The sequence below is a fragment of the Anoplophora glabripennis genome, unplaced genomic scaffold (assembly GCF_000390285.2).
Source record: "Anoplophora glabripennis isolate ALB-LARVAE unplaced genomic scaffold, Agla_2.0 scaffold155, whole genome shotgun sequence".
NCBI classification, from domain to species: Eukaryota; Metazoa; Arthropoda; class Insecta; order Coleoptera; family Cerambycidae; genus Anoplophora; species Anoplophora glabripennis.
In genome coordinates this window covers 363111-372867 of record NW_019416721.1, presented here as the reverse complement: position 1 = coordinate 372867, position 9757 = coordinate 363111, and positions in this window count along the sequence as shown.

Genomic DNA, 9757 nt, shown 5'->3' with positions numbered 1-9757 from the left:
GGTGCCACAGGGAAGTGTACTGGGCCCTTTGCTTTTTTCACTTTATACTGCGGATCTTCCTAATATTGTTAAACATGTGAATACTCATCAATATGCGGATGACTTCCAATTATATTTTCATTTTCCGTTAAGACTTTTGGATTCTTCGGTTAAAAAAATTAATGATGATGTAAATAGTATTGTATCGGTATCTCAGGCACATGGCTTGATCTTAAATGGTGCGAAAACTGTGCTACTTGTTGTTGGTAAGCATAAACACTTAATTAGTTCGGATCCTCGGTTCAAAATATCTGTAAATGGAAGTGTCGTAAGTCCATCTGATTGCTGTAAAAACTTAGGGGTCTATATGGATGAGAATCTCAGATTTACTAAACATGTTAACTTTTTAATACAAAAATCCTATGCTAAGTTACGATCACTCTATATACATAAGGATTATATAACGTCGGATATCAAATTAAGGTTATGTGATTCTTTAATACTGAGTAATCTAGCCTACTGTGATACTGTTTATTGGCCTGCCATTCTAAACAAGGATAAGGAAAGCTTACAAAAAATACAAAACGCATGTATTAGATTTTCATACAGTCTGCGCAAATTTGATCACATTAGCGCAAAATTTAAACAATCTAAATGGCTTAATTTAGATGAACGCTTTCAATTAAGAATGGCTTGTTTAGTATACAAAATTGACAACACGAAGACACCTAAGTATTTATATAATAAACTTCTAAAGGGCAGAGATATCCACAGTCGTTTTACCCGTCACAATGATCTGTATGTTGTGCCAAAGCATATCTCCTCACTCTTTCACAGATCTTTTAGTTATAATGCTGTACTTATCTATAATAAAATACCTCGAGCAATTAAATCTTGCAGTAATATTATTTCTTTTAGAAAGTTGGTCAAGTCCAGTATATATGAGAAATGAGTCCAATCAAAGTTGTGTTCGTCTCTTTTTCATATACATAGACAGGAACTAGCATTGATTATTTATTGTTTCATTTGTTTTAATTTAATAGAAGGTTATATGGAAGAGCAACTTGTTGAATCTTGCCTCATTTTTCAACTTTACTATTTGTATTAGTAAAGACACAATCATTATTATTATTATTATTGTTATTATTATTATTATTGTTATTGTTACTGGTAATTGGTATTGTTGGTGTTGGTGTTGTTACTGCTAATGTTGGTGCTGTTGCTGTTATTATTATTGTTGTTGTTCTTGTTGTTGTTTTTCTGTTCCTGTCTTCATCTTCCTATTCCTACTCCTAGAAATTTGACATTCTATCTAGTTTTTACACTTAACATGTCTGCATATGTGGCAGAAGTAAAGCTAACTAGTCTATCTCTATTTTCTGAAAATTTCTATAAAGACATGGCGGTATATTGTGACGAAGACAGTTTAATTTTTAAGATACATAATGTAAAATGTTAGAAAAAATAATTTCTTACATAAAGAAACGAAATAGATGATTCATTCAAATTGGATACAATTACTAAGAGAAAATTAAAATTTAAGGAAAATAAAATCAGAATAAGTGTTCGAAATGTCCTCCATTTTTATGAATACAAAAACGAATTCTTTTTTGCAATGAAAACAATGTATTTTTCAAAGGTTCTGAATCGTCTTTTAGATGATTGAAAACATCAGCAATCTTTTTTTTCAGATGTTCTGCTGAATTTATTTCTGTTTCATATACTTTTTGTTTGGCATAGTTTTTGTGGAAAATAGGACCGAAACTAGATTCTAAAAAATTATTTTCAACGCCCTGTATCTTGAAAACGGAAAAAGATACGCCCATAGGAACAAATTGTTACATTTTTTGAAATTCTATCAGGCCCTGAATTTATGTCAGTGTTTTTCAGAACACCCTGTATATGTTGTAATGATTGTTGTATTATAATATAGTTATTGTGTGGCCAGCACAGTGTATTTATGCTCAGTTTTAGAATTTTTGCTCCTACAAAATTTTGAATTGATTATGACACTATTTTTTTTTTATTTTTGTGAGAAACTTATCTTTTCGGGGGCGGTTCAATAATAACAAGAATGATAGATTTTAAAATTTTGTATTTTTTTTATTCCAAAATATTTTGGCTAGGTCAATAATAAAGAAATTCAATATTACAATTAATTAAATTTTATAAAATTGAATTATTTAATAGCAAAAAGATTTAAAAAATATATATATAACTAAATTATTGTTTTCATTTAATTTCTCTATGTTTTGACAATGTGAGAAAAAAGAAGGTATAACTTTATATCGCTGCATTCGTTTTTAAATACTCGCCGCAATAAAATACATGTATTTCAGAAGTACCAAAACAGTTTCAAACATATTTTTAATTAGTTTCTTTCTTTATGACCTTAAACTTCCGATACAAGTTTGTGACATCAGTTAACTCAGTTTTTGCTCCTTTTTCACCCCTTTTAAGTTTTTGACATAAGTTTATTAACAGCCTGTATACTTGCATACCTGCAAGGAACCTCATTTATTTTGCAACAGATGTAACTTATTTAAATTAGTGTCATATTGTCGAATATACAATATACTTTGTAATTTCACCCACACTAGGTACTTGAAATAATCAAGTGTTCATCAAAATGCTTGCGACATTAACCATTTAATGAAAGAGAAAACAAAAAGGTAGCACAATATATCGAAGTCTACCTATAAATAAAAAGTTGTGACGATTTATTATCTCACTTTGTGTATACATAGTTAAAACAGGACAGTATAATTGGTTGCATAGCTCTAGGATATCAAATACACAGTTTTCGTTTGTACTTAAGGGGGCGATTTAGTATGTATATTTTTACCGTGTAACAGAGCTTCAGATGAGGACACAAATCATCGAAGAAACTAACATAATTGAATATTATTATATGTCAATGTATTCGCAATGGTTCCCGCTAGTGAGTGAGATAATTTTCAATGCTCATGAGAACAGAAGAATGATTTAAATAAATGCCAAAGTACCTCAATTTTAACCATACTATTAGTCTGTCAATATATTGCATTTACGACGGAACTAGGTCAGGCACAATAACCAAACTACTTCACTCACTAGAACGGACACCTAGGATCATTTGTGTTTAATTTTCAGATTAATATTTATTAATAATTCTATAATTTGTGTCCTCAAGTAAAATGACAACATTTTATACACGATTCCATTTTTATTATATATTTAAACCAGAATTATAGCGACTTCTATCTGAATACAAGAATTTGTAAGTATAATTAATTTGTATACGCTGTCACAGGTGTCGCTACCCTTGAAAATGAAAGAGTAAACACAGAGTTGGTTTATTATAAATGCGTGCTAAAATAAAGCATAATGGTCTAATATTATCTTTGATATATAAATATGGGTAATTTTTTAAAAGTACTTAAGTAATAAGATTTTGTAAAGCTTAAAAGTAGTACGAAAATATAACGCATAAAAAACCAATAATATGTACTAATTTTTCTTTATTAAGAATAAAGATTAAATTTTACGTACAGGGTGTCCCACATAAAATCGTTATTTATGTTTAAATAAATTTACAGCTTAAAAATTAGCCTGGCTCAGATAGATTTCTTCTTCAATCTACAAATCTACAAATCTTCAAGCTACTTACCGGTAAGAAGGAAACCACTGGATATTTAATGAAAAAAGTTACGACCAAAAAAATTATACATTCTTGAATATAAATATAACTAACACGATTTTAATTTCATATTGTCTTGACAATCAACTTTTGCTTATTTTTAGTCACTTACTATCGAAATAAATGAAATAAACCTCTGAGTTTGGAAACCGATATTAAGAAAACGTTGGGGCAAAAAATTTGAAATTTGGACCATATATAGCCTCACTATTACTCTATTGTGTGCTAAAATTTCAGTTGGTTTCGTTATCCCATTTGTTAGTTATTAATGAAAATGTTGAAAAAATCACGGTTTTCTGCATATAAAATTATTGGTACCTCTCACTTTAACTCGTCGTAATTTTTTTGTTAACTGATAAAAAAAATCCAATTTTTACTAACGATAAGTTGAACCATTGTCTTTAATATTGTAAAGGTCATTTGTCTCAAAAGGTCTTCTTTTTTTATTTTTAAGTGAAACATAAGGGAGTGCTATCTCCGTAAATATGGCATTCTTTAAAAAAAGAAAAAACTGACAGGTAGCAAATAACTGTAAACAACAATTTGAAAAAATATGTTAAAATAATACAGTTATAAATATGATATTCTTATAAACAGTATCGGAATGGTCAATTACGTTCACGATCCGATGCAGAGTATACAGTATAGCCTTTATAACTGTATTATTCTAACAAATTTTTTCAGATTGTTGTTTACAGAGATAGCATCCCCTTCTGTTTTGCTTAAAAATAAAAAAAGAGCATTCGGGACAAATGACCTTCACAGTACTAAAGACGATAGTGCGACTTATAGTCAGTAAAAATTTGAATATTTTTTTGTTTAATTTTTTTTCCCGTTATTTTATCATCTAGGTTGAAAAAATCTTGATTTTGAAAATTTCAAATCGATATTTTAATTCCTAAAGGTCACTCATAATTATTTTAATTTTCAAAGTAGTATAGGTAGGTACCTATGTTTTCAAGCGACCTCTAAAAAATGAATATCAATGAACTAACAATTTTTTTTCATTGAATTTGATCAACAAAATAATAGAAATTAATCACGAGACACTTAATAAATGCCTCGAGGCAAAATTTACTACCGCACTGTGAGTATCAAATATTTGTAATTTTTTAATTTTTTTAAATTTTTTTATTTTTTAGAGGTCGCTTAACTCTTAAAATTAAAATAATTATGAGTGACCTTTAGGAATTAAAATATCGCTTTGAAATTTTCAGAATCGAGATTTTTTTCAACCTAGAAAATGATAAAATAATGAGAAAAAAATTAAACAAAAAAAATTAAATTTTTGACGATTTTAGAAATTTTTAAAAATCTTGAGCGACCTTTAAAAAAATTTTTTTGAGCTGATTCTTTGAGGGGGCTCTTAAAGCATGATAAACTAACATATTTTCATAAGAGACACGAAAAAAAAAATCGTTTTTTTTTTTTGGACCACCCTACTATATATATTATTCTCCAAACGTAATTAGAAGCAAGTTTCTATATATTTTAGTAATTAGGTAGTGTTTTTTAAATTAATACGACTCACCAAAGTAAAAAAATAATTCAAGTTATATCATTTTTACTGGAAATAGCAGGTAATTTACGTATCGGATTGTTAACGTGAAAATATAAACATTGGACTGTTGACTATTCCTGTTATACGTTTTTTTAAGCTTTTGAAGAAGAAACTACATGGAATTTTAAAAATTATATCTGCTTTTATAATAAAGGAATGGTAATTCTAAGATTGTTTAAGGTGGCCATATCCCTGGCCGATAAATAGTCAAATTTCTGGCGTTTTAGGTACTGAAATCTTGAAAACTAAAACGTATACAACAAAAGTAAGCACAAAAATAAAATCCTTGGTGTTGTGTTTATCCATTGTTACTATTTAAATTTACTCAAATAAAATAATAACTAAGAAAAAAGCGTTTGTAAAACATGTGTTTGCTGTTATCCTAACCCCACATTTTAAGATTTATTTTCACGTACTTATAAATAAAAGTAAACAATTCCATATGTAGGACTAAGCAAGTACATGTTATAAGAATATTTACATGTAGAGTTATATATAAAAAAATTAGTATTTTCGTAGATTTCAGTACCTAAAACCTTGATGGTTTGATCGTTTTTTGCACCTGTTTATTCGTTTTACTGCGGCGTCTTTGAAAATAACCAGATGGTATGACATAACATTCCTATTATTTGATAAGCTTTAGATTATTCAGTTATTAAATGTTTGAAATTATTCGTCTTTGTGGAAAACACTATTTAAAGAATATGGGGCCCTTAAGCTTATTAACTAAAAATTATTGCCTACTTAATAAAAAAAAATATTATTGTCCTCGATAATCTATGAATGATTAATAAAATCTTTACTCTCTTTCCTTATAGGACTGTACATATGTACACAAATTGGAGCCGTTCCTGAACAATCGGGCGCGAGGCCTGTTAAAATATCGGTCCAGCGTAAATTACACAGGCCAACAAGGAAAAAATTCCAGAGATCAGACACTACGTTTCCGAAGGCATTTGGCGCGCTGAATCCGAATCTGGCCTCAGAATTGATCCATCACCCTAGGTTTCCGAGATATTCTAACCTAAAAGTGCAAAAATCACGTATTTTTGCTATTTTCAAGGTTATGTAACTTGGCGAAAAAAATTTTTTTCTCAAAATTGAAAATATCATTGGAAACTACTATCTTTTCCCTTCAAAACGCATTTTTTTATTTGTAAAAAGCTTTATTTTTCACGGAGATATCGTCGATTAAAGATGATCAGTATAGCTACCTTATTAAACCATGGCTCGACCTATAACACAATATCACTAAGCGCTACGAGCCTTAGATGTCAGGAAGGTTAACCCCAAGCCCTGTAACTGAATAACACTAAGCGCTACAAGCCCTAGCCACCAGGAAGGTTAATCCCAATAACCCAAATAACCCAATAACCCAATTGGTTCATTGAATATAGTAAATCATTGCTTTAAAATATAATAAGTGTATCATGACATTACTCAATATATTACAATATTTAGGATAACTAGTAACATAGAACTACTAACTAGTAACTAGAAACCTAGGGTGATGGATCAATTCTGAGGCCAGATTCGGATTCAGCGCGCCAAATGCCTTCGGAAGCGTAGTGTCTGATCTCTGGAATTTTTTTTTTTGAAATTTTGTCGGCCTGTGTTATTAAACAACACACCTTGAAGCGTTGACCGCTAGAGCTAGAGCAGCACTTGCCGAGGTCCCGTTTCGTGATTCACGCTGGGCGATATTTTTTGTACAAAATCCCGTCCTTAAATTATAATTACATCAAAAATTAGCGTGATATAAAAATAAATGTATGTATAAATATTTTTTATACGGTTTATTATACAGGATGTTTCAGTATTAAGTCGACAAACTTTAAGGAGATATTCCTCATAAAAAAAATAAGAAAAAAATCAAGTATAAATTTTCTTCCAGAGACGCTTCATTTTCGAAATAAATGAAGAAGGCTATTTAAGCCAAATTTGGTATGACACATCTTCTTATAAGATACCATTTTTCCATAGAAGTAGAAGTCCCGCAAGCAACCAGTGGCGGAGTTATGGGGACTCAGACTTATTAAATTATAAAAAAAATTAATACGGTCCTGTTGAAAAGAAAAAATAATGCTGTTTTTAGATAGAACAGTTTGTTATTGACAAAAAGTGTACATTCACTTTTTTCCTAACTCTTATAGTTTCATGGCAAAATTGATTTTTCGGAAGGGTGCTTCTGGATTCTGTCGATAAACTTAAAGGAAGACGTTCCTCATAAAACCTAAAAAAATATAATACCTATTAAAAATGGTCTTAGTCTCGAGTATGTTAGTCAAATAAGCCTTTTTGTGTCCCCTTCTCTTGGGTTTAACCAATAGTATTAAAATTATTTAGGAGATGCTTCGTTTTTGAGATATAGGGTGTTTTTTTTTTAGAAAAAAAAATGATGAAAACTATAGAAATATTTAAGTACCTAACATCTAATGTGACTATGTCGTAATGCGACAATGCAACGACCCTTGCAATACTCCTAAATTTTTTCAGGCGGTTTGTAGTTGAAAATTCGAGTATTAAGCTTAATATCTTCTAACAGATCTTGAAAACCATTTTCAAGGAACTCGGTAAACATGTCAGCATTTAACCGATGCGGAAGGAAGTAGGGACCAATTATAGTGTCCCAACACACCCAACCATACGTTACATTGGAATTCATGCTGAAAACTATGTTCCCTTACCGCCCGTGGATTCTCGTAGGACCAAATATGGGTGTTTCTTTAGTTTAAAATTCCCCTTCAAGTAAATGTTGCCTATATTTTTATTATATTTTTTTAGGTTTTATGAGGAACGTATTCCTAAAGTTTATCGACAGAATCCAGAAGCACCCTTCTGAAAAATCAATTTTGCCATGAAACTATAAGAGTTAGGAAAAAAGTGAATGTACACTTTTTGTCAATAACAAACTGTTCTATCTAAAAACAGCGTCATTTTTTATTTTCAACAGGGCCGTATTATTTTTTTTATAATTTAATGAGTCTGAGTCCCCATAACTCCTTCACTGGTTGCTTGCGGGACTTCTACTTCTATGGAAAAATGGTATCTGATAAGAAGATGTGTCATGCCAAATTTGGCTTAAATAGCCTTCTTCATTTAGAAGTTATTTAAAAAATTCGATTTTTTTAAAAATCTTTAACGCCCTATAATTTCGAAAATGAAGCATCTCTGGAAAAAAAATTATAATTGATTTTTTTCTTATTTTTTATGAGGAATATCTCCTTAAAGTTTTTCGGCTTAATCCTGAAACACCCTGTAGATATACTTATTTTGATTGACAATGTTAAAGATAAATCTATAAATACTGAAATATCAATTACTTATATGCGTGCAAATTTTATTGAACAGCTGTTGTACCTGAAATGTACGAGTGCTTTTCCAATTGAAATTGCGTGCACTAGCGTTCTTTTCAATTGAACACATAAAAATACCAACGATTTTTATTAAATTTGCTGAACAGAAAAAAAAAACACTGGTGCACACAAAATTTGTCGGATAGCACTAGTGCATTCAGTACACTGATCTTTCCTGCAACTCAGAGTGTGTATTAGTTTTCTTTTTAAGGAAAAGTGCAAAAATATCAACAGTTTTTGTAAAGTGTTTACAAATACCCGTTTAGCTGTAAAAACGCTAGTGCACACTTGTGTAATTAGATAGCACTAGTGACCCTTGTAAAATGTGTCCGAATGGGCGTTTAGCTGAGAAGAACACTAGTGCACAAATAAGTGTACACTAGTATTTAACTACTATTACTTACTCCTTTCAGCTAAACGGGTAAAAAGCAAACGAATATTTAAAGATTCTTATGCACATTAGCTAAAAAAACACTAGTGCGTACATATTAAGTTAGATATAGCACTAGTGGATACAGCAGTGCTAACAAGAATTGAAACTTGTATTATTACTCATTTCAACCAAACTGGTAAAATTTGCTCATAATATACTAGTGTATACATAAAAAACGCTAGTGCACATATATTTAGTTAGATAACACTAGTGTTTATAGTGCACAGTGCAACCTAACTTAACTAGACTTACACATATTAGTTCTCTTTTCAATTAAGCGATCAAAACTATCAATAATCTTTGTAAAATTTACAGAAATACCCTTTTAGCTCAAAAAAACACTAGTGCACATGTATTTTAGGTGGTTCGAGAAATTCTTCACCTGAAGTTACGTGTAGTAGTGCTTTTTTTCAACTAAACTTGTACAAATATCACTGATGATTGTAACATTTGGAAGAATGTCCATTTAGTTGAAAAGACCACTAGTTTAGTTAAAAAAAAAGCACTAGTGAAATCAATTTTGAATTACTGAGATAACTGGAAAACAGTCTTTGCTTTAACGTAGCTCCTCAACACCTCAACCTTGGAATTGATAATTGACAAATCACCATGACATTTTAAAAACTTATGGTTTGTTTGTGATGCAATCCAAGATATGAAGAAGATAAGATACGATTCGAAGGCTTCTGGATTATAATCGACAAATTTTTGACGATAATTAAAAATAAAGGCGCAAACTGTAAGGTTTA